Source organism: Lissotriton vulgaris, unplaced genomic scaffold (genome assembly GCF_964263255.1).
Source record: "Lissotriton vulgaris unplaced genomic scaffold, aLisVul1.2 SCAFFOLD_666, whole genome shotgun sequence".
Lineage (NCBI taxonomy): Eukaryota > Metazoa > Chordata > Amphibia > Caudata > Salamandridae > Lissotriton > Lissotriton vulgaris.
In genome coordinates this window covers 859,401-882,997 of record NW_028252215.1, presented here as the reverse complement: position 1 = coordinate 882,997, position 23,597 = coordinate 859,401, and positions in this window count along the sequence as shown.

Sequence of the window (23,597 nt, the reverse complement as noted above, 5' to 3'; positions counted from 1 at the left end):
ATTTTATCAAGGATCTAAAAAAAGATACCTCAAACAAAAGTAAAAAAGAGCTTAAACCAAAAACTAAAAAGGTGATTCAGGTCTTAAAACAGGAACATATTTTGATTGACCCCTGGCGAATCGCTAATCCATCAAAAGCGGAATTCTCATGTTACTCCAGTCAATTTCATACGGCCTCTCGAAACTATTTTTTTTTATTTCACAATCCCTGGGTTGTACAACCTCTGATATAGAAAGCAATCCATTTTCTGACCATTCTCTTATCAAACTTAGTATAGAAATTGGAGTGAACAAGAGGCCAAGATCCAGGTGGCAGATGGATCGGCTCCTTCTACAAGATCATCAATGAGTGACAGATACCAAAGAATGGATTGTTGAATTTTTTAAGATTAATCTGAATACGGCAGAAATCTTTTCTGTTTGGGGGGGGGCATTCAAGGTTGCCCTTCGTGGGCAAATGATTGCATTGTCCTCTCTTGCTAGAGCAAAGTTAGACAGGGCCAAACTTGAGTTAAAAGAGTTTTTTACTCTGGAAGAGATTGCTAGCTCGAGAACCTACCAACAGCGGGTATATGAGTATAGTCAGATAATTGGTAAGCTGCTCGCTGGGACTGTGAAAACTAAACAGGAGGCATACACTATCACAGAAATTATAGATCCCAAAACCAGTGTGTCTGTAACAGGTAAAGAAGAGATAGCTCAAGGTTTTTTTAGATCATTACTCCCAGCTATATACAACTAAATATAATGCTGGAGCAAGCCAAATCAGCAATTACTACTTCGGAGTCGAGCTTCCCTCCCTCTCAGTGTCAAGCGTGGAACAGCTTTTGCTAGATATCTCTGAAGAAGAGACTCTAAGTGTTATGAAGTCTATTTCAGGAGCAAAAGCCTGTGGAGCTGATGGCTTTCCTATAGAGTTTTTTAAAACTTTCTCCAAAGAGCTGGCCCCGTTTTTGGTAAATCTTTTCAATAACATCACCCAAGGAGGATGTGTTCCCTCAAACTTTAAGAAATCTATATTTGTTAGTTTTGTAAAAAAGGGAAAGATGGAAAATATGTAAATTCATACAGGCCTATTAGTCTCCTTAATGCTGATTTTAAAATATTAATGAAAATCTGGGCAAACCGCTTTATGCCGATTGCCCAGGAGCTTATCCACTGTGATCAAACCGGGTTCGTTGCAGGGAGGTACATGTCTACAAATACTCGATTTTTATTTCAAGCACTTGAATATGCAACAAATAATAAAATACCTACTCTCATTACTATGGTCGATGCTGAAAAAGCATTTGACCTTGTTAATTGGGATGCACTTTTTTTTGGTTTAGGTAAATTTGGTTTTCCGGCTCAAGTGCTAAATATGTTAAAAAATATCTACCAAGGTGCTCAAGCTCGGGTGATAGTCAATGGAGATTCAGTAGGGACCGTGGAAATAAATTGCGGTACTAGACAAGGGTGCCCGATGTCCCCATTTTTATTCACTTTTTTCAATGAACCCCTTGCAGTAAGAATTCGTGGAAACGCCCTTATTAGAGCTCCATGCGAAGGGATATCAATAGTAAAATTATTTGCGGACGACATAATCTTGTACCTGTCCCTGGAAAAACAGAATGTGGTAGAAGCCCTTTTAGAATTTAGCTAATTTGATCAGGTAGGAGGCTACAAGATAAACCAAAAGAAAACAGAGGTGTTATTACTTAACTCGAATTGTGACTGTCTTCCCACCAGTTTAAGAACCCAGGCTCAGCAAGATGAGCCAATCAGATACTTGGGCATTAATATCTCACGCCATATAGACCTAAACTAACCTAACCTATACAGCTGGGCGAATTAAAATTAAAACTTTACTAGATAATTTGTCCCTTTTACCCTTGACACTGATTGGGCGTGTTGCACTTCTTCCTTTATTAATATTTTTTTGTTTGTTAATGTACCCTTAAAAATTAATGCTAAATATTTTAATGAAATCAACACTATGTTCATGGAATTTGGCTGGAATAAAAAGACGGCTAGGGGTCAAACTGCCTTTACTACAGTTAGAGACTAATCAGGGGGCTTTAGCCCTACCAAACATCCACACATACTATGAAGCCGCATTACTAAATCTTACGGCACGATTGATGGAACCGAATGATCAGATGAACACATATTTTTTTAAGAAAATGATTGCTGAGTCCGGCACACAGATCCATGCACTTCTAAAAACATCTAAACTACCAAAAAAGTTGCGCTATAAGACCGTGGGTGATTTTTCTACTCAACTTCAATTGTTGTTTAAACAAGCTAATGTTTCTGGATTTGCCTTTCTGAAATTAGAAGAAGGGGTTTGGTCTGCATTTTCATTCAAGCCATGTTAAAATATGGAAGGATATTGGCCTTGAGTATTTGGGCCAGTTTCTTATTGGTAATAAATGATTCCCACGGAAAGAGTAACAGGCAGTTTAGGGAGCCGAATGAAGTCAGGTTTTTTAGAATATATACAGCTTGCATCCACTGTGTCACATTATGTTCCGAGGTTTATACTCTATCCTTCAATTCCCTGCATATTGTACTAGCCCTGCATTTGGTGTGGGTGAAGACACTGCTGGCTTTGCCAAAGGTATGAGACCCTCTTCACGGCCTAATTCGTATGCATACACATGTGTTATGGGTCGATATTACTTGCTGTATAATTGATGGCTCCTCTTATAGATACTCCAATAGGCACAACAACTATAGCTAACCTTAGAATATTATCGTTGAATGTGAAAGGCCTTAACCAACCGGTTAAACGCCAGAAGATACTTGATTATCTACGTAGGCAACGTGGGGATATAGCCTTACTGTAGGAGACAAAACTAGAGGCGAATCAGTTCCACACACTGCGCAGCAAATACTACACCGAAGTGATAGGCTCTGAAGCAATCTCAAAAAAGAGCGGGGTGGTGATGCTAGTGGCCAAGAATGCGAATGTGGAGGTGGTCTCTACTGAGACAGACACGAAAGGTAGATGGGTCTCGGCGAAACTACTCAAAGAATGACACTGAATTCTTTATCACAACAATTTACGCACCAAATACACATGATCCGTCTTTCTGGGCAGGCCTCACGAAACAGATCATCTCCATCCCCGACACGGCAGTCCATATTTTGGCCGGCGATTTCAATCTCCCATATGACCCGATACTAGATAGGGACTCTAAATGCGTCTTTCGCCCAGGCAGAGCTTATAAGGCGTTCATGAAACTGTGCAATAGGTTCCATATGGTAGACCTGTGGCGCTTATTGCATCCTGATGGTAGAGACTATTCCTTCTACTCTTCACCACATGACTCGTTTTCGAGAATTGACTATGTACTCATATCTAAAAATGCGGTGGCAAGAGTTGAGGACGCGGACATTGCTCCCAGATTAGTCTCTGATCATTCCTGTGTCTCCCTCACACTATCTAATGTTAAACCAACCACCCGTCAGTCTATGTGGCGGTTCAACTATGCTATTCTTAATGACACGAAAGACAAAGAAACCCTTGATACTGCCATTAAAGAATTCTTACTGTTAAACAAGAGAGGGGACACCTCGGACACCATCCGTTGGGAGGCACTGAAATCCACTATAAGGGGACTTATTATAAAAATATCCACTGCAGTTAATAAAGACCGTACCGCGGCCTTGCTGAAGTTAGAAGAGGACATCTCAACACTCCAGCGCAGGTACCTGCTGAGTTGAAACCCCGAAGACCTTACTGAACTGTCTAATCAAAAATATACCTATAACAAACTTATCAGTGAGAAGGCAGGTATTTGGCTGGACAAGAGGAAGCGTTTTAAGATCTGTGAATCGAACAAAGCAGGAAATGGGCTAGCGGCTTATCTTAAATTTAAAATTCAAAAAAACACCATTACTTCCCTACTCGATGGGACTGGCACTCCTAACTCTGATCCCACTAAAATTGCGAATATCTTCAAAGATTTCTATGAGAAACTCTATGCTAAGAACGTGCACGTTGATAGAGAAAAAATGGAGAAGTACCTATCAAATTGCACACTCCCAACACCTTCGGCCACAGAAAGGGACTCCCTGAACGAACCGATCTCTGAATCGGAGGTTACTTCCGCGATCAAATCCCTCAAAAAGGGGAAAGCCCCTGGCCCTGATGGCTATACAGCACCATTTTATAAGACCTTCGCCCATATTCTTGCAACTCCACTATTAGAAGTTTTTCAAGAAATTAGCACCACAGGAGAGGTTAAGGGAACTATGGCTGAAGCCGTAATTGCGGTAATACCCAAGGAAGGTAAAGACCCCAAACTACCCAAAAACTACAGGCCTATCTCGCTGATAAACTTGGACTGTAAGCTCCTGGCCTCGATTTTAGCGAAACGCATTCAGAAGGTCCTGCCGTCCCTAATACATCCCTCGCAGGCGGGGTTCCTGAAGAACAGGCTATCGAGCGATAACACGAGAATTCTGGCGCACGTTATTGAAAAAGCTAAATTCTTATCCACACCCACCGTAGCAATTACACTAGACGCTGAGAAAGCGTTCGACAAAGTAGACTGGACTTACTTAAATGCTGTACTACACAAATTTGACCTGGGTCCTCTATTCACTAAATTAGTCATGTCCCTCTATGCCTGTCCCTCCGCTAGAGTACGGGCTGGTGGCGCTTTTTCCTCACCCTTTGGTCTAGAGCAAGGCACGAGGCAGGGCTGTCCATTGTCCCCGTCCTTATTCCTCCTGGCAATTGAACCTTTCCTGTACTATATAAGGGAAAATCCTGACATCACAGGAATCCGGTTCGCAGACTGTACAATTAAACTCACGGCCTATGCTGACGACGTATTGGTCATGAGTGAAAAAGCTGATAAGGCTATACCAGCATTACTTTCCACCATCGAAGAATTCTCAAATGTATCCGGATACTCCCTGAACAAGGATAAAACTGAAGTGAAATCATTAAATAACCTGTGTGATAAAAACATCCTGTGCGACTCCGGGCTTACTTGGCAGCCGAAGAGTTTTAAATACTTAGGTTTGGAATTTGAGAGGGATTTGATAACCACCCTAAAAATTAACGAGGAGATACTCTATAAAAAAATACAAAAGCTGTTAGAGGGCTGGTCTCCGAAATTCCTCTCATGGTGGGGTAGGGCCGAAACGTTAAAAATGATGATCAGTCCTTTGGTAAACTACATGGCGTGTATGCTCCCCATGACCTTCACGGATGACTTTCTACATAAAATCGAGAAGTCGTTCACGGATTTCCTGTGGAAAGGGAAGAAACCGAGAATTGCCATGAAAAAACTGCAAATTCCAAAACTTAAAGGGGGATTAGGTTTGCCCAATTTCAGAAACTACCAAACCGCCTTTCTCTGTAAGCAGGGAGCTTCCTGGTTTGCCGAAGACCCTATTTATGTGCCTCTCTGGATTGATAATGAGAGATCCATTGTGGGCAAGGCCCCACTCTCTGCCGCGCTTACGATGGACCTCTCACATCTTACGAATTCTAAATACATCATGCTTAATACCAAGAGGGCTCTTTTGCGACTGGATCGCGTTCACAGTACTGGTCTGCAGATCCACAATTCATCCTCTGCATCTCTATGGCGTAACCCGTCAATCAAAATCGGCGGATCGCCCGTCATATGGGATCACTGGTCTGATAAAGGTATTAATGTGGTTGCAGATCTCCACGACAATGACATGCCACTGCCATTCTAGGCTCTGCAGGCTAGACACTCTCTACTACCGATTGACTTCTACGCTTTCTTGAAGCTGAAGTCGGCCCTCTCCACTAGAACTTTCAAGCTAGCGACACCTTGGCTAAAATCTATGCTTCCTCACTTTCACTCCTCTGGACATTTTGTCTCAAAAATATATAAACTTCTTGCTCCAACACCCAATAAAGCGATGAGGCGCAATGAAAGCAAATGGGAATCAGAACCAAACAACACTGGCATAGACATAGACTGGGTCAAGATACATGCATCAGCACTCACACACAAGGTCTCGCCGATATTATCGCAGACTAAGTATATGATTCTTAACAGGGCATTCTGGACCCCACAGCGTTTGTTTAAGGTTGGCCTGCGAGACACACCGACTTGCTGGAACTGCTCCTTGGGTGTTGGTGACCTCCCGCATATGCTATTTAATTGCCCCATGCTTCACACATATTGGGCCGAAATCCTTGACTACATTGGTCACATGTTCGCCATACATCCTACAAGGGAATTCATCTACATTATCCTAGGAGCCTTAGACCCACTACTAAAGGGAGATCATGACCGCCAGCTTTTGGATCTCTTGCTTACATTAGCGTGCAAGGTGATCTTATGTAATTGGAAATCAACAGCAGTGGTCTCTTTCGCTGCCTGGAGGGAATGGCTGTCCTGTATTAGGGGCACTGACAATCCAGCTCTACAATCGTCTCCATGGCAAGTTACCAACAAAAGACTATGGTCTTCCTTAGATCAGGCATCCTTCACCTTTGACCCACCATGAAGTACTAACTGATGAGGTCAAGGCTTAGTAAATGGGGGGTGCCCGCTTCATGTACTGTTCTGGGTGTGACCTGTGACCTGTGTCCGTGAGCTAGACAGCCTTAGTTACACTGTGCAGGGACGACAAAATGTGTATGATACTAAATGACTAGTTTTGGATGGAGGATCCTACGGAACTGTGTGCAACCGTAAAATTGCAATGATGGTATATTACTTTGTTTATTCTTTCATCTTATCATCTTTTTTTGCAGATCTGGTCTGATGTTTATCTTCTTGTTTTTCATTATACTTTATTTCCTTTACTGTAGGTATGTATATATTGTTTTATATGTACTGACCCATGTTTGCTGCGGCATTACTCCGATACAATTGTAATTTTACTGATGCATTAATGCCGTTATCATTTTTGTTATTGCTCAATAAAAACGGTGTGAACTTAAAAAAAATATATATTTCCGGAAAGTGGGGCTTCAACTCCCATAGCTAATGGGAGTAGGAAATTGGTATTCCTTACGAATGAAACATAAGGCACGTCCCTTGGTGGATGAATTTTTGGGAAAAATAACCAGGGAAACGAATTGCCTTTTTTCTCATCAGGAATGGTAGGCAATAGCCTACCTGTCACAATGGCTGGCTTACTATACTCCGGAAAAATTAAATAAATGTTATCCGGAAGTAGATAATAAATGCTTTTGATGCCTCTCCCAAGGTGAGGGAGATTGGCTCCTTATGTTTTTTACATGCCCGAACCTTGAGACCTTTAGGGAAAATATTTTTTAGCCATGAGCCAGTCAATTAAAAAAACACATATACCCGGAAACAGAGGTGGCTCTCTTTGAACTTACCAAAGCTAGGTCAGAACTGACCAGAACTGAAGAGATGTGTTTATCAATTTGCTCTACGGTAGCACGCTCATTAATCCTCCAAAACTGGAGGTTGGAGGAGGCTCCATCTTATATTAAATGGGTAATTAAAATGGTAAGAATAAGGAGATTCGAGGAAGCATATGCTAAACGGGTTGGGGCAACAAAAAGGTTTGCAGTGGTTTGGCAGCTTTTTGACAATTTGGCTGTACCACAAGATCTTTAGCACTTTAGCACATTTGCACTTTAGAAAATTAAGCACTTTAATGCACAGCACTTTTAGTTGCAAATAAAGGTTTTGTACTTTAGTAATAATGCCAAGATCTGTCAAATGGAAATAGGAACCATCGAACTACTGATTTACTTGTATTCTTGATGATTATCCGGCACAAGTCACTTTAGGTAGTTTTTAGATGTGAAGGGGTAATTAATTGCTGTTTTGATGCCTATGAATTTAGGGTGTTAAGGGCACTTTGCTTTGCTTCATTTCTTCATTTCTTTTAAAGATGTATATATCCTGGTCTGGCGAGTCCCAGCTTTTAACTGTACATAGGGTATAGGTGTTATGTATGTATGATTTATGATATATGTGTGCTATTTGTGGAAATATGAGTATTATTCCTCCCTGATGACCAATGCTGTTATTTATTTTTATTTTTTGGTTCTCTGCTCTGCTCAATAAAACAATCATTTAAAAATATATATATATTTATTATGACTATATAAAATATATTAAAAGGGTATTGCAACTTTTTAAATTGGTAAATTAAATGTAATTACAGACATTTAATATTGTAAATAATATTAGCAAGAGTTTATGAAACTAAATTTTGATTTCGATATTTTTGTTAATTCCAATTTTAATTTTACAACTTAAAAATTATAGTAATCTATATTTTTGTCAGATATTCTCTTTACATCAGATATTTGCTAGGTCATACTCTAAAATCAATATTTTAATTTTAAGTATAGGTTCTGTGATTTTATGGTAGTCAATATTTTGACTTTGAGATTTTAGTAGTTTAATACTTTTGTTGTTGATATTCAGGAATACGATACATGACTCGAGGCTTCTGTCAACCGACAAACAATGTTGTTGGACTCCACAGACTATAGCACCTTGGCTCAATCGACAAGAAGCTATGACACTTAGGATAGCTTTGCTTACTTATTTTTCATTCTGGTAGTTTTTGACATCCTTTTACAGATGTAACCAAAGAAGTCCTGGCGTGTAAAGTGCATTTGCAGATTGCTTGTGCAGAGTGAAACTATTACCTATGAGGCCCGACCTCTTGTCACTCATGTTGTACTTTATGTGATAAATTATTTTGTGAAACTGTCTCTCTGTCTTCTGCCATGCACTGTGCTGTTTGGAAACTGAATGCAATGAGAAGTTACTTTCTGCTCAGTTGAGAAAAAGGTATGTCATGTTATCTTATGCAGATTTGTAGAGTATGCTATCAACCAGGAGGGTATCCTCACACTAAACAGTTAAGTGTCTAGCCACACTTTGGGCCTAGTGGGCTACTCAAGAAGCTAGGTCTTCAGATTCTTATTCCATGTACAAGAACTCCTTTCGGAGATGTGACGCCCTTGGAGGGGTGGCTCGATGCCGGCAGGAGAAAACTGGTAAAGTCTATAACAAGCAGAACGGAGTTCCAATCGTGCGCTTAGGTCCGGAAATAAACACCAAAGTCCGCAATTATACCAACACAAAGAGGTTTATTGTATTCATAAACCTGTTGTGATGCATTTCGCCCCAAAAGGGCTGTTCAGACACCAATTTGCAAAGGGCCCTATTCACAGAACGAACTTAAGACAAAATCCTAAACTTACTACCATTTTGGTATTCACAGAAGGCACTTACTCATTTTGGTGTTCACAAAAGGCACATTCTCTTTTTGGTATAGAAATTAACAGTCTATCGAGACGATGTAAGAAATTCATCCTGAGAAGGAACAACAAGTTCTGAATAAGGTATAGGCAACAAGTAAGAAAGACCAACTTGGCAATATCTGCCAATCCGATCACCGACAGGGGCAGAGTCTTCCAAACGTCTACCGACCCAATCAGACCTCTCAACAGCCTATCCACATTTAGGTGCCTGTAAGTGTCCTCTGTAAGTGCAACCATCAGCCCAAGTAGCGAACACCTGTCCCCTCTAAGCGAATTCCAAATTCTGGCAAATGTTCAGGTCGTATTGTGATCAACCTCCCCAAAGGGAACAGTAAAGTCTTTCCGATATTGACTCGCAGGCAGGAAACACGACCAAAAGCCACTATATGTCTCATCAAGATTGGGACCTACTCCTCGGGTGAGTGGAGACAGTATGATTCTGCTCAGCCACACGTATACCCCAGGGCTCTAATTCCCTGTGCAATAATATCGCCATTGACTCCACAGCCAGCGCAAACAGGAGTGGTGAAAGGGGACAACCCTGTCAAGTGTCCCTCTCAACAGCCCATGCCTCTGATACCTCACCACCCACACAAATCCGCACCATGGAGTCCTTGTACAACACTTGAATCCATGCACATCCCCAGGATTACTGCGATGAGATAGTTCCAGTTGACAATATCAAAAGCTGTATTCAACTCCTGCAAGGCAAGCCTAAGCTCCTCCAGCGTAATAGCCTCCTCTAAGTCATTTGCGGTGTCTCATGAGAGACGAGGTAGGTCTGGTCTCTTAAGGAATGTCTCCTCCAGCTCTATATACACCCTGAAAGTGGTCCACTAAACCCTAAGGATATCACAACGTTTTGGCACGCATCGCCCATTCGGCACCTGTAAGTACAATATGGGTGGGAGCTCACATCTGAGCTTGAATATCCAGGCCAGTAACAGACCAGACTTGTCACCCTTCCTGTGCAGGTGCCTGCGATAAGCAGTAAGTGTGTGGTGGTCTAAGGTCTCCTACTTCTCACTTAAAGAGCGTTGGACATCTAGAATTTCCCCTTGCACCCCGCCGAGTCTGTCTCCTCCTTCTGAAGTTCGGCCAATTGTTGCACAATGTCACCACCAATTGCCGACAAACACCATATGCTGTTCCTAAACAGGCCCCCTGGACCACCGCCGTAAGGGCATTCCATTCATTAGCCCTAGAGATACTAGTTCCCCAGTTGCCAAAAACTTGCCATCCAGACACTCTTGAATGGCAGTTATCAATATCTTCCGACTAGCTGGGTTGGTCAGGAGTTTAGAGGGCATGTGCTATCTTCTGCCTACCCGCGAACTCCCCCCAATGTAGATGTAGCAGCACTTGCACATGGTTAGGTATCGGCAACGACGCTCAACATCCTGTGATTCTGGGCAAATTACTTAATTTCCCGGTACCTAACAACAAATTAATGTGTTTGTCTGTAATGCAACTGGTGCTCATGACAGCACTCTGATACCTTTGGGTCGAGTTTGTGCTAAATAAAACTCAGAAATAAAAAACAAGTGATCAACCACCTGAATTATCTCTGGGTCTGCCCCGACCAACAGCAGTTTAACTAAGTGGCTGTATGTGTTGTGTGTCAATGAGTGGCATGTGAATTCTGCACATTGTGAATGGAGTGTGCACCAGCTATTCTCTTGACCCAGGTTATCCATAACCCGGGAGATAGACCGTGTCATCTGGGGCTTCGTACCCATTGGCGATGGGTGCTGGTCCCTGTCCCCATCTAGTATGCAATTAAAATCACCTGCCCAGATTATGGGGGCCCCCACACTGCCCTGTAGCAATGCCTGCATGACTCCATAAAACTGCCCATCATCAATATTTTTGCGATAAGTGTTCAGAATGGTGATATCCTCACCGTTGAGCGTTAGCCCTGTAGCAGCAGATAACATCCCTCCACATCTGACTCACTGTACACATTACAAAAGGGGACCTAAGGGGCCACCCAAATCGCCACCGCTCTCGCATAGGATGAGTATTTATTTATTTATTTATTTCGAAGGTTTTATATAGCGCTACTGGACCCAGGAGTATCAGAGCGATTTACAGGCAGATAAACATCAAGAAGCAAGTAAAAATTGCACAGCATTGCAAGGTGAGTAACAAATCACAATGGGAGAAATTGTCTGTCAGTTAGATGAGGGAATTGAGGAAAGAGAGTAATTGGGTATGAGTGAGGGGGAAGGAAGAAAGAAGGGATAGAGAGGGGTAGAAGGAGAGGGGGAGAAAAGGAAAGTGAAAAAGAAGGGGTGTGCTGATGAGAATAAAAACAGAGGAAAACATCGAAATAGAGATGTTAGGTACCCCAATACTTTTTGAGAAGAAGCAACTTGAGTCTTTTTTTGAAGAGAGGAAGGAAGGGTTACAGCGAAGATCTTTGGGGAGAGAGTTCCAGATCGTCAGGACATTACCAGAGAAAGCACGTGATTGAGTCTTTTTACATTTGAGTTTCGGGGGGATGAGGACAAGGGCATTAGTGCTTCTTAAGGACCTGGAGCAGCCCGCTTTTTGTAGTTTGTCCGAGAGGTAGGAGGGGGTGTTTTGGTGAAGGGCTTTGTGAGTAATACAAGCCATCTTGAAGGTAGATCTACCTTCGATTGGGAGCCAGTTAAGGTTTTTGAGGATAGGAGAAATGTGATCAAATCGTTTACAATCAGAGATAAGTCTGGCAGCCAGGTTGAGGACAGATTTAATAGGTGCAAGGTGGACTTTTGGGGTGCCTACAAGGGTGGCATTGCCATAGTCAATCCGCTGGAATGAAAGGTTCGATTTTTTTAAGGTGGAGAAGGGAGAAGAGGGCACCTTTGCAGCGTTTTTAATGTGAGGGATGAGAGTAAGATTTTTATCAATACTGATGCCCAAGGATTTGACAGAGTTCGAGGAGGAGAGGGTGCAGTTGAGTGCTTTTATGTCATTGATCCAGAGTTGAATCAGCAGGGGACTATTGGGAGTGAAAAGGATGATTTCAGTTTTTTGGGGATTAAGTTTGAGATGATTAAGATGGAACCAGGCTTGGACTTTGTTCAAGGTATCATTGAGGAGAAAATGTCATGGTGGGATTTTTTTTTTTTTTTTTTTTTTTTTTTTTTAAGACGTTTAATAAATATTCCAGTTGTACACAGCGTCTTGCACACAACCCTGAGGCTGGCCGCTATTCATCATATGCAAGTATCACAATAGTACCACAGTATTTACGACCATCCTCGCCAAGTTGCTGATTATGAATACATCACCTGGATACATTCGGATAGGAATATTCACTGAATTAGTCCGTCTTGTTTTGTATTTTAAACAACCATAACTTGTCTCCATCAAAAGTAGGATTAAAGCATTCAAAGTCAACATCCTACAGGGTTATACATCACAAGCATTGGCAAATGGGTCCCAAGTATACTTATCATACTATGGAACATTTCCTATCACAAGCCATACCACCCGCCTTGATTAGCACTCTCCGTGTCTCCTCCCATCCAGCATGACATACCTCAGAATTCCAACCCCGAACCCTCCCTAGGCGAAGTATAAGCCACACACGCTAAATCGCATTTCCCTTGACCACTGCTCAGCATATGGAGTCCCAGAGAATTCCCCTCCGAGTCCCACAACACATTGAAGGCCATGATAGAGCAAAGTCATAGTATCATCCCCTCTACAGGTCATCATCAGGTTCTAGCAGTTCCTCTGGGGGGTCACATAAGTTCCCTCGATATTCGTTCCAATTTTTCCATATTCTTGACCATTTCTTAGGGCACCCTCTACGCACATACACTGCCTTTTCCGCCACCATTGCAGAATCCATATTGTTACACCACCGAGTACATGAGGGTTTAACACCAGATCCCCATCGCCTAGCAATGTTACGCTTTGCAATGGCCATACCCAGTGTCGCCCAGATTTGAAGTCCCTTGTTCATATCAGTTGGTGACCAGATATTCAGTAGACAACATTTAGGTTCATTCTGCAGCACCACCCCTGTCGCCTCCGATATCTCAAACAAAACCTCCTCCCAATATGATTGTATGTTGGGGCAATCCCATAGGGTATGAAAGAAGGTCCCCGGGGATCCACAGCCTCTGAGGCAAGTAGGTTCCAGGGTGCGCCCTAGCTTGTGTAGTAGAGTACGTGAATAATACACTCTATGTAGTATTTTTAATTGTACCAGTTTCAGTCGCGAAGGTATGGTGGTCTCTCTGGGTGATGCCAGTGCATGTAACCAGTCCTCATCCGCTATGTCCCCCAGATCCACCTCCCACCGACTGCGCAGGACCACCGTGGGGTCAGGGAGATTATTGACGAGCTTTCGATACGTAAGGGAGATCGCCTTCTTATCCAGGTGGTCAGTGAGGAGTCTATCCTCCAGGGGGGAGGATGCAGGAAGTATTGCACCAGATGGGATGGCTCCCTGCAAGGCATGTTTGATTTGTGCATAACGAAAGCGTTCATTTACTCCCATCCCATACTTCTCTTGTAGGGCCGGGAATGAAATAATCTCCCCTCTTATCCATAGGTCTCCAATTGTCGAGATGCCAATTAGATCCCACTGCCTGAAACCTTTCGAATTCGACAGCGTGCCAAGTTTGCGGGTATCCCAGAGTGGTGTGGCAAGTGTAAGAACCCCCTCCCACCCCAGAGCTCTCTGTGCAGTGTGCCAGATCTTGATTGTGTGAGCCGTTGGGCCCGTGAGTGTGTGCCGGCGTTTGTCAGAGTATAGCGCCTTCATAAGGTTGCCTGGGGGCAGGACGGTTCTGTCCAGAGCGTAGGCCGGATCTTGTTGCGAGGCATGTATCCACTGATTCACCACCATAAGCTGTGCTGCCCAGTAATATAATTTGATGTTCGGTAAGGCAATGCCCCCATCGTACCAACTACGTGTCAATTTAGCCTGTGCAATGCGGGCCGGTTTACCGTCCCATAAGAGTGCGGTGATCTCTGCATCGACCGATTTGAGGTAAGTGAGAGGGACCGGAAATGGGGTGTTTTGCAAGACATAGAGGAGTCTAGGAAGCGAGAGCATTTTAAAGAGGGCTGCCCTGCCTAGTAAAGTCAATGGAAGGGAGCGCCAGTGCTTCACATCCGACTTTAGCCTCTGTAGAGGTTTCAGTAGGTTTTCCTCCATGAAGACTGTGACCTGTGGAGTGACGTAAATGCCAAGATATTTAAACCCTCTGGTTACCGTTTGTAAGATGCAGCCATGGGGTAGTATGGGCGGTGAACCCCGTAGGACATACAAGAGCGACTTTGCCCAGTTAATTGTATATCCCGAGACCTCTCCATAGGTCGTGAGTATGGTCATTAGTGTCGCTAGGGACGGGGTCGGAGACATTAAATACAGCAGCACGTCATCAGCATAAAGGGAGATGCGGTCTTCCCAGCCCTCTCCCCACGAGATGCCCCGGATCTGTGGATCCATACGGATTTTCACCGCCAGCGGCTCTAGAATGAGGGCGAACAATAGCGGGGACAGGGGGCAACCCTGTCGGGTGCCGCGACCCAAAGTGATCACTCGTGACGTGTGTCCATTCGCAATGATCTGCGCTAGGGGTGCTGTGTAGAGGAGCCGAACCCAGCCACAGAATTTAGGGCCAAAGCCCATTTTCCTGAGCACCGCAAAGAGGAACGGCCAATCCACAAGATCGAATGCCATGGTCGCGTCTAATGAGAGAATCGCAGCATCCTCCCTGAGTGAGGGAATACGGTGTAGTATTCCATTAAGACGCCGCAAATTAAGGGAGGTGTTTCGCCCTGGCATAAAGCCGGACTGGTCGGGGTGGACAAGTGTTGTGAGGTGAGGTTGCAGACGCTGAGCCAGGAGTTTCGCCAGCACTTTAGCATCTGCGTTCATCAGCGAGATCGGCCGATATGAGGATGGCAGGTCAGGTGGTTTACCAGGCTTATGTATAGTGACAATAGTGGCCAACCTCTGATCCGGCGAGAGGGAGCCCCGCTCCAAGCAGTCTGCATACATGGGGAGCATATGGTGGGTAAGGGTTGACGACATCGTCTTATATAGTTCGATTGGCAGGCCGTTAGGCCCCATTGCCTTTCCGGTGTTCAGGGCCGCCAGGGCCAGCCCCAGCTCCTCCCCCGTTAGATCATCTTCTAGTGACTGTGCGTCTTCCTGTGAGAGTGTGGAGAGGGGAATATCATGCAGGAAGCGTGTGCACTCGTCTTCTGATATTCCTGAACGTGCTGTGTATACTGATTCATGGTAAGAAGCGAGTTCCTCTACTATTTCAGCGGGAGATGTAGTGTGTGTGCCATCAGATAGTGTTAGGGCGGCTATCCATCTACTCGCTCTTTCTTTCCTCTCAATCCATGCCAGCATTTTCCCTGTCTTATCTCCTAATTCATAGACCCTATGTAACGTATCAGTCAATCTCGACTTTGTCATGTCCTCTGCATACGCTCTAAATTCCTGAGATGCTAACGTCAGTGTGTGTGCCGTGTCCTCCGTGGGGTCAGAGGCGTGCGCCAACTCCGCGGTCTGAACCGCCGTTTCGAGCGATTCAATGGTTGCCCTCTGTGCTACTTTATGCCTCGTGATAGTGGAAATAGCTTGCCCCCTGATCACTGTCTTGTACGCCTCCCACAGTATCGACGGTGAGTCGACCGAGCCCACGTTGTCCTCGAAGTAATTTGCGGTAGCCGTTTTTAGCGCTTTGGAAATGGTACAATTCTTAAGAAACCCAGGATATATCGGATAAATCCGTTGACGTCTGTCGGGGTGTACTGTGTAGGTGAGTAGCACCGGGGAGTGGTCAGATATTCCCCGCGGTAAGTGTTCAATGGATGCAATCTTTTCCGGGGGTACTGCTAGTGTCAGTAAGTAGTCTAACCGGGAAAGACTAGAATGTACTCCCGAAAGAAATGTGTAATGTCGGTCCCGGGGATGTTTGAGTCTCCATACATCTAACAATCCCAATGCGTCCAAGAATTCTCGGAACATGTGGTCAGCTCTGGTAGCCTCTCGAGGAGGCTGCCGATCCATGGCAGCGTCCAGCACCGCATTGAAATCGCCTCCAATAATTAATTCCCCTTCCGGGAGTCTAAGCAGTAAGTTACCCAGGTCTTGGAAGGCCCCTTGATGCAATGCCGGGGGGATGTATACCGTCAGTACGTTATATGGCCGTCCCTCCCATTGGCAACTGATCGCAGCAAAGCGTCCCTGGTCATCAGCCCATGTGCGCTTAATAAGTAGGGGTGCATTTTTGGAAACCAGGATACCCACCCCACGTGAACCTGAGGAGAATTCTGCGTGAGTGACCATTTTAAACCCCCAGCGGTTAAGGGCCTTACAGGCTGTACCCACCAGATGCGTCTCCTGGAGTAATACTATTGTCGGCGCCTTTCTCTTAAGGAATTGGAGGACCAAACCCCGCTTAATTTTGTGGCCCAGCCCATTTACATTCCAGGAGATGATAGTGAGTGGGGGAGGAACCAGTGAGCGTGGGTGGGGGAGAGGCGTTAAGAGGTTGTGGTCAGCCATGTCCGTAGGTGCACCTGTGCGTCAGTGGCGCCGAATATAGCAGTCGGACCGGGGTCCAACAACAGTGCACGTGGGAAGCCCTGCCTGTGGCGATGAAGAGTGCTTGGACTGGTGTAGGGGCAACACAGAGAGCGCTCTGCGCTGGAGTGTAGAGCCGGCCTAGATAGAAACCTGAGACCATTGGAACCTTGGGACCCAATAACTAAGCAATCATTATGTACTGAGTGCCGGGGCGGCAATGCCCCCAAAGAGGACACCCGGACTAAGGGACCACACCCTATATCGTGTCGTGTGGGGCACAGAACAGTTCCAAACCCCTCCCCTCGTCTAGCTAGAAGGCCCATGGAGAATACTAGGCTCATTAGGAAGCTTCGCCTGTGGCGGCATTGAAGATCTAGCCGTGTGTACTTGTGTCCGAGTAAGTGCCCTGTGGTCGAGTGTACATATAACCCTAGGAAAAACATGAGACTCAACAGAGAACAATAGAACTTCGCAAACAACCCCCCCTGCCCACCCCCCCTCCCTGCCTCCCTGCTACACGGACATATAACCGCCCGCTTCCCCAACTTAGCAGAGTGCCTACTCCCATTGTTCCCCAATGTACTTGCTTGCGGGGTAAGTGTTCCGTGGTATGAGTGACCCCATCACTCACGAACTGCTCTTCTCGTTCATAGTCCAACGGCAGCCCTTTCACCTCCCGTTGCCACCGACGGATCTTACAGTGCCAGTAAAGAACTCATATTTCAGGACATCGTTCGTCGGCTTCCGGCCCCTCTTCCAGCTCCTTGTCACGATTATCTTCGGTCGATGTTGGCGAAGTTCCTGTATTGTCGAATCGTTGGTTTCGTTGGCCTCTGCCCGTGCGCCTAGTAGGTTCCACCCTACGCCAACCGTCCAGCCACTCCCACGCCGCCTCCGGGGTATCAAAAAACCAAGCTTTATGATCATCCACGACCCTCAGTTTTGCCGGGAACAGCATCGAATAGGGCAATTCCTTTGCCCGCAAGGCCTGTTTAACCTCCATGAAGGTCTTGCGGCGTCGGGCCACTTCGGCAGTATAGTCAGGAAAGAAGGCCAGCGTGGAGTTATGTATCTTGATGGGCGGGGTATTCCGAGCCGCTTGAAGTATGACATCCCTGTCCCGGAAATTAAATAGCCTGGCCAGGACAGGCCTTGGCGCTGCTCCCGGTTTCGGCGTGCCACCTGGGACCCTGTGCGCCCTCTCCACGGAGAAGAAGTTCGACAGACCTTTCGGTTTCAGTTCTGTTTTGATAAGGTCCTCTATGTAAAGGTCCATCGCCCGTTTGCCTTCCGATTCCGGTAGTCCAAGAATGCGGACATTGTTGCGCCTAGCCCGCCCCTCCTGATCGTCCAGCCTGTCCAGCAGTTTCTTAGTGACCGCCTCCATACGTTCCATGGCCAACTGTAGTTCGGAGGTGTCCTCAACCAGGGATTTCGTGACCACTTCAACTTGTGCCACCCTCTCGGTCATCTTGTGCAGGTCTGCCCTTAGTAAGCCGACGTCCGAGGAGATGGCCCCCACTGTAGTTTGGACATTAGTGAGCGTCCTCATTAAGTCTTCGAGTGTTACCTTTTTTCCTCCGTCACCTTCGGGGCTCCTGCCCGCGGACAAGCGTCCTTCTGGGTGTTGCGAGGGGGTCTTCTCGAACGCGAATTTTTCCAGTCTCGACTGAGCAGTGTTGTGTCGCGTTCCCTTTCCCGCCATTCCAGCGGTCGCACGGGGGCCGTCAGGCGTGTCAGCCTCGGCTATTGTCCAGATTGAGGCTTGGCCCTCTGAGGGTCGGGCGTGCAAGTAGGAAGGTCCGCCGATGAGGCAGGTCCGGTCAGGCGTCAGGGGTATGTTCTGAGAATGGCTCAGTGGGTGGGATCCCCCTATTCCGAGGTCCGGCAATGTAGTGAATGGCGACAAAACAGGGCACGACGGGGTTTGGCCAGATGGGAACCCCCAATGCAATGTGCCCCGCGACGTGCAGGCCTCTACGCCACAGTGTTCTCACCGTCACCACGGGCGAACAACGATTCCTGGGGGACGAAGGTGCACACAATGGTAAGCCCCCTCACTGCGTGCAGGGGGAAAGCCTCTCCGGTCCAATGCCCTCCCTCAAAGTTGTGGCAGGAGCATAGAATGGGTTGATGCCTTCGTGATAGAGCCTGTGCGCCGGTGGCCCCCGCCCGGGGCGCACCGACACCCGCTCGCCCTCAGGCACGAATCAGGCAGGTCGCTAGCTCACCAGTGCGGTCACGGGCCCAGCAGCAGTGCAGGCGAGGTCCGCGCCGCAGGAGGGACGGCACGCCGGGCAGCAGATGGGAGGGTTCGCCCCGGCACAGTGTCAATAAATGTCCCACCTCCCGCCGGCAGTATAGACGGTGGCAGGGGTGGCGAGGGGAGGATCAGGCTTACGTTCCAAGCCAAAGCGGCAGTCTCACCCACCGTCACCGACGTCGTTGTTTCCCCGGCCTCAGGGTGTGCTCCACCGGCCCCCTCGATCACAATCAAGTCCAGGGGGGGGGGGGGGGGAATTCGTGGGGGCGCCGCCGACCCACCTCGGAAGCGCGCCGCCACCGGTGTTCACGTCCGCCGCCCGAAGCAGGATGTTTCCTCCGGGGTCCCGATGCGGGAACTTCCGGTCCGGTCCCCTGGCGTCCCTTCACTTCCGGCAGGATAGGGCATGCAGGACAGGCCGGTGCAGCCACGATGCAAGCAGGCCACAGTCAGGCACTTCACCTCGGAGCAAATGCCGGTGTCGGATCAGCACCGGGGTTTCAGCGGAGGACGCCGCTTGGAGTCTCCACTTGAAAGCAATCGCCAGAGCAGCAAAAAGCCACGGATTAATGGGAGGATAGTGAGATGGGGTCTAGATTACCACGGAGCTCCTCTGCTAGGCAGCCATTCCAGTCGGCTGCTAGCCACGCCCCCCGTCATGGTGGGATTTGATCTTGCAATAAAGTTGTGTGTCGTCAGCATAGAGGTGGTAATTGATATTAGCTTGTTTGAAAATAAGGGTAAGTGGTTCCAAGAATAGATTAAAGACGGTAGGGGAAAGGATAGAGCCTTGCGGGACCCCAAGTAAGACGGGTTGTGGTTTGGAGAGGCAATGACTGACTTTGATTTGTTGGGATCTATTTTGGAGATGAGAGGTAAACCATTTGTGAACAATGCCCTCAAGCCCAAAACGGTCTTTGAGAGTATTAAAAAGGGTAGGATGGTGGACAGTATCAAATGCAGCAGAAAGGTGATACTGAGCATGGCAATTTCCGTGCTGCAGCCTTTTCTTAAACCGGATTGGAAAACGTCGAGGAGATTGAATGAGGTGATATGTTTGTCTAACTGGGCAAGTACATATTTTTCAAGGGCTTTGGAGAGGAAGGGAAGATTAGAGATCGGGCGAAGATTGTTAAAGTCATTAGGGTCAGCGGTGGGGTTTTTGAGGATGGGGGAGATTTGACCTAGTTGAAGGGATGCAGGGACACAGCCGGAGGCAAGGGAGGAGTTGATGATATTAGCCCAGGTGGGGGCGATGATGTGCTTGAGTTTCTGAACCAACTGGGCAGGAAGAGGATCATTGGTGTGGGACGAGGGTTTACGTTTTGAGATAATGTTGAGGACAGTGGATTCAGAAACTGGACAAAATTCATTCCAGGAGGCATTATTTTTGGTAGAGGTGTCTTTAGAGAAAGAGTCAGGATGGGGTGAGGTAGGGAGGGGTGGGAGGGGGTTTTGGTATGAGGGGTCAGAGGAGCAAGGTGAAGTAGCAGCATTAGAGAGGAGGTGTTGTCTAGAGGTAGATTGGTATGGGAGAGGAGAGAAGGAGAGGAGAAGGATAGTTCGATCGAGTTGACTTTATTCGCAAAGAACCTGGCGATTTCTTCACATCTTTTAACAGTGGCTCGTATTTTAGTGGGACCAGAGGAGGTTTGTCTTTTAACGATGCTATAGAGTTCTCTAGGACGGTTTTTTGCCTGGTCAAGTTGTGAGCGGAGGAAGGAAGCTTTTTCAGTGAAGATATGCTTCTTGTATTTGGTTCCGGCCATTCTGCGGAGTATTAGGTTATCAGGGGAGGGATGATTCCTCCAAGAGCGTTCAGATTGTCTGAGGGCCCTTCTTTCATTATTAAGGTCAGAGTTAAACCAGGATTTAGGGGATAAATTCTTTTGATGTTTAAGTTTGATAGGAGCCATTTGGTCAAGCACTTGAAGAAAAGAGGTATTGTAGTGATCAGTAAGGTCAGTGGTGCTGAGAGAGGGCGGGTGGAGGAGTAAGCGTGTTTTGATAGGAGATTCCAACTCACCAGGAGGGATAAGGTGAAGATTGCTGGTATGTTTCAAAGGTAATGACCCAATAGGGGTGGGGATAGTAATGGAGAAGTTCAAGGAGAATAATATAAGGTGATGGTCAGACCAGTCGACTGGCAGAATCGTTGAGAGAGAGGCCAAGTCTTTGCTAGTAATAATAGCATCAAGAGTGGCGCCTTTAGAGTGAGTAGGGGCTTGACAGAGTTGTGTCAGGTCAGTAATGTCCATAATGTCTTTAAGGAACATGACAGATGGTTCGTCGTTATTATTCCAGTGGATGTTATAGTCACCAAGAAAGAGATTCTTGGGGTGAGTGAGCAGAGATTGGGTGATGAGATCCGATAGTTCTTCGGTAAAGGGGATGGGATTGCCGGGGGGATGGTAGATAGTATGGAGACGGATGGTGGGGGAGTTGGGAGCGATAAGATCAACGCAGAGGTATTCAAAGGTAGAAGGGTCCTAGAGGTGAACAAGTGTGAGATTGATGTTATTTTTAAAAATTAGGGCAAGGTCACCTCCTATTTGCTTAATTCTGTCTTTCCTAATGATGGAATATCCAGGAGGTAAGAGCAAGTCGAGGATAGGAGTCGAGTGGGGGTTGAGCCAGGTTTCCGTAAGGAAAGCAATATCTATGTTTTCATTTAGAATGGTTTCAGCAATATCAGTTGCGTGGCAGGATGCGGATCGGCAGTTAATCAACAGGCAGTGAAGTGGGGAGAGGTCAGGGTATTTAGTGGAGGGATCAAGGAGTATGGGGGTTAGTTGTTGAGGAGGTCTAGGAGATGTTGGGTAAAGGGGGAGTCGACTCGTTCCTAGAAGAACAGGGATAGTGGACTGCGGGAAAGGGCTATAGGAGGATGAAGAGGGAGGGAGGGAGGCTCGAGGATAAGTTAATCTGCACGGGAATTGGGTATGCAGCATGATGGAAGGTTGGAGTCGTGGATGGCGTGTGGGGTTGGGGAGGAAAGGAGGGATCAGTGGGTTCCAGTGGAGTCAGGCGGTTTGTAGGGAGGAGGGATCCGTGAGAAGAGTAATCGACAATACCAGTGCAGGGGGAGCTGTTAATGGAGGGGGTTTGGGAGGGGGTGGTGTGTGGAGATGTGCTTGTATGGTCAGAGGTGTGAGCTTTTGTAAAGAGTGAGAAATCGGATCGAGTTAACACCTCCTTTTTTGCTCTAATTTGTGGACTCTATCTCCCATTAAATGTGTCTCCTGTAAACATGCTATCTTGACTCGTTGATGCCGAAGAAATGAATGGACTCTAACGTTTTGTGTAACTCTTCAAACCTCTGATCTACCAGGTGATGATGTGTCTATTTAGCCATTGTACGTGGTGACCTGGCCCCCCCTCCAATCCCACACGTCTGTCTCCCAGATGGCCCTCCTATTGCAGAGGGCCAAAGCACCCTAAGTAGTACTTGCCCATGCACTGAAATCAGCAAACAAACCCCCATAGGAACTTGGGGCTGTGAAGTAGAAACCAACTGTTTAACACCCTCCTCCCTAGACAAACTATGACATAACTAACTGCATTTGCCTATATTTTGTATCTTGCTGTCTGGACCTTCAGCCTAAGACCCCCTTCCCCAAATAGAAGGCTCCCCTCCCCACCCACATGTATCATATAAAGTAGTGAACCATACCTTTTTTGCATACAGTAGTAAATAACATTCCCTCATCCTCTGCCCCCCTCTCTCAGGTCTCTGCATGGTGAGCCGAGCCATACGGGAGCTCGATGTCCATTGTTGAGGCTGACGTAGCGCCCGTGGAGCACCTTTCTGGCCCAGGAGCCGCCAGCGCCATGGTGCCATCCTCCTGAATGATGACCCTAGTAGGATCCTGAGCCTGGTCAGCCCCAATGACCCCAGAGTCAGCCGGGGTCCTCCAGCCCGAATGTTGGGGTGTTGCTCAGTCTCATGACCCCGCCCTCCAGGATCCTTGTCTTTCTTTTGCCACTTTGTCCCCCATCTCTAGCCATCTCCAAACATCCTCTGCCATGTCAAAGAATTGCGACTTGCCCCCGAAATCGCTCTCAAGCGGGCGGGGTATAAAAGCATATATCAGAGGCTGATGACCCTTAACTGTATATTCGCCTCCAGGAACGATTTGCATTGAGCTTACACTTTTTGTATACGATCTGGGGAAATGTAGATCTTGTCATTCTCAGACAGGACATTATTGGCTTCACCAGCCACCCGAAAGAGTCAGTCCCCATCTCTATAGTTCAGGATGTGCGCTATGGGCCTCAGAGGGGCAACCAGAGCATGATGAGCCCTCTCGATCGCAAATTGCTGAGACACTTCCGTGGGTTTCAGGACATTCCGGATCCATGTTTCTACTAACCTCTCAGTTTCACACCACTCAGCACGCTCAGGGAAGCCCAGGAGGTGGAAGTTGTTTCTCCGGGATCTCCCCTCTGCATCCTCGGCCCTTCCTCCAGTGTTCCCGCTTTCGACGTAAGGGTTGCAGCCTGTTTCTTCGAGGTCATGACTTTAGATTGAAGATTAA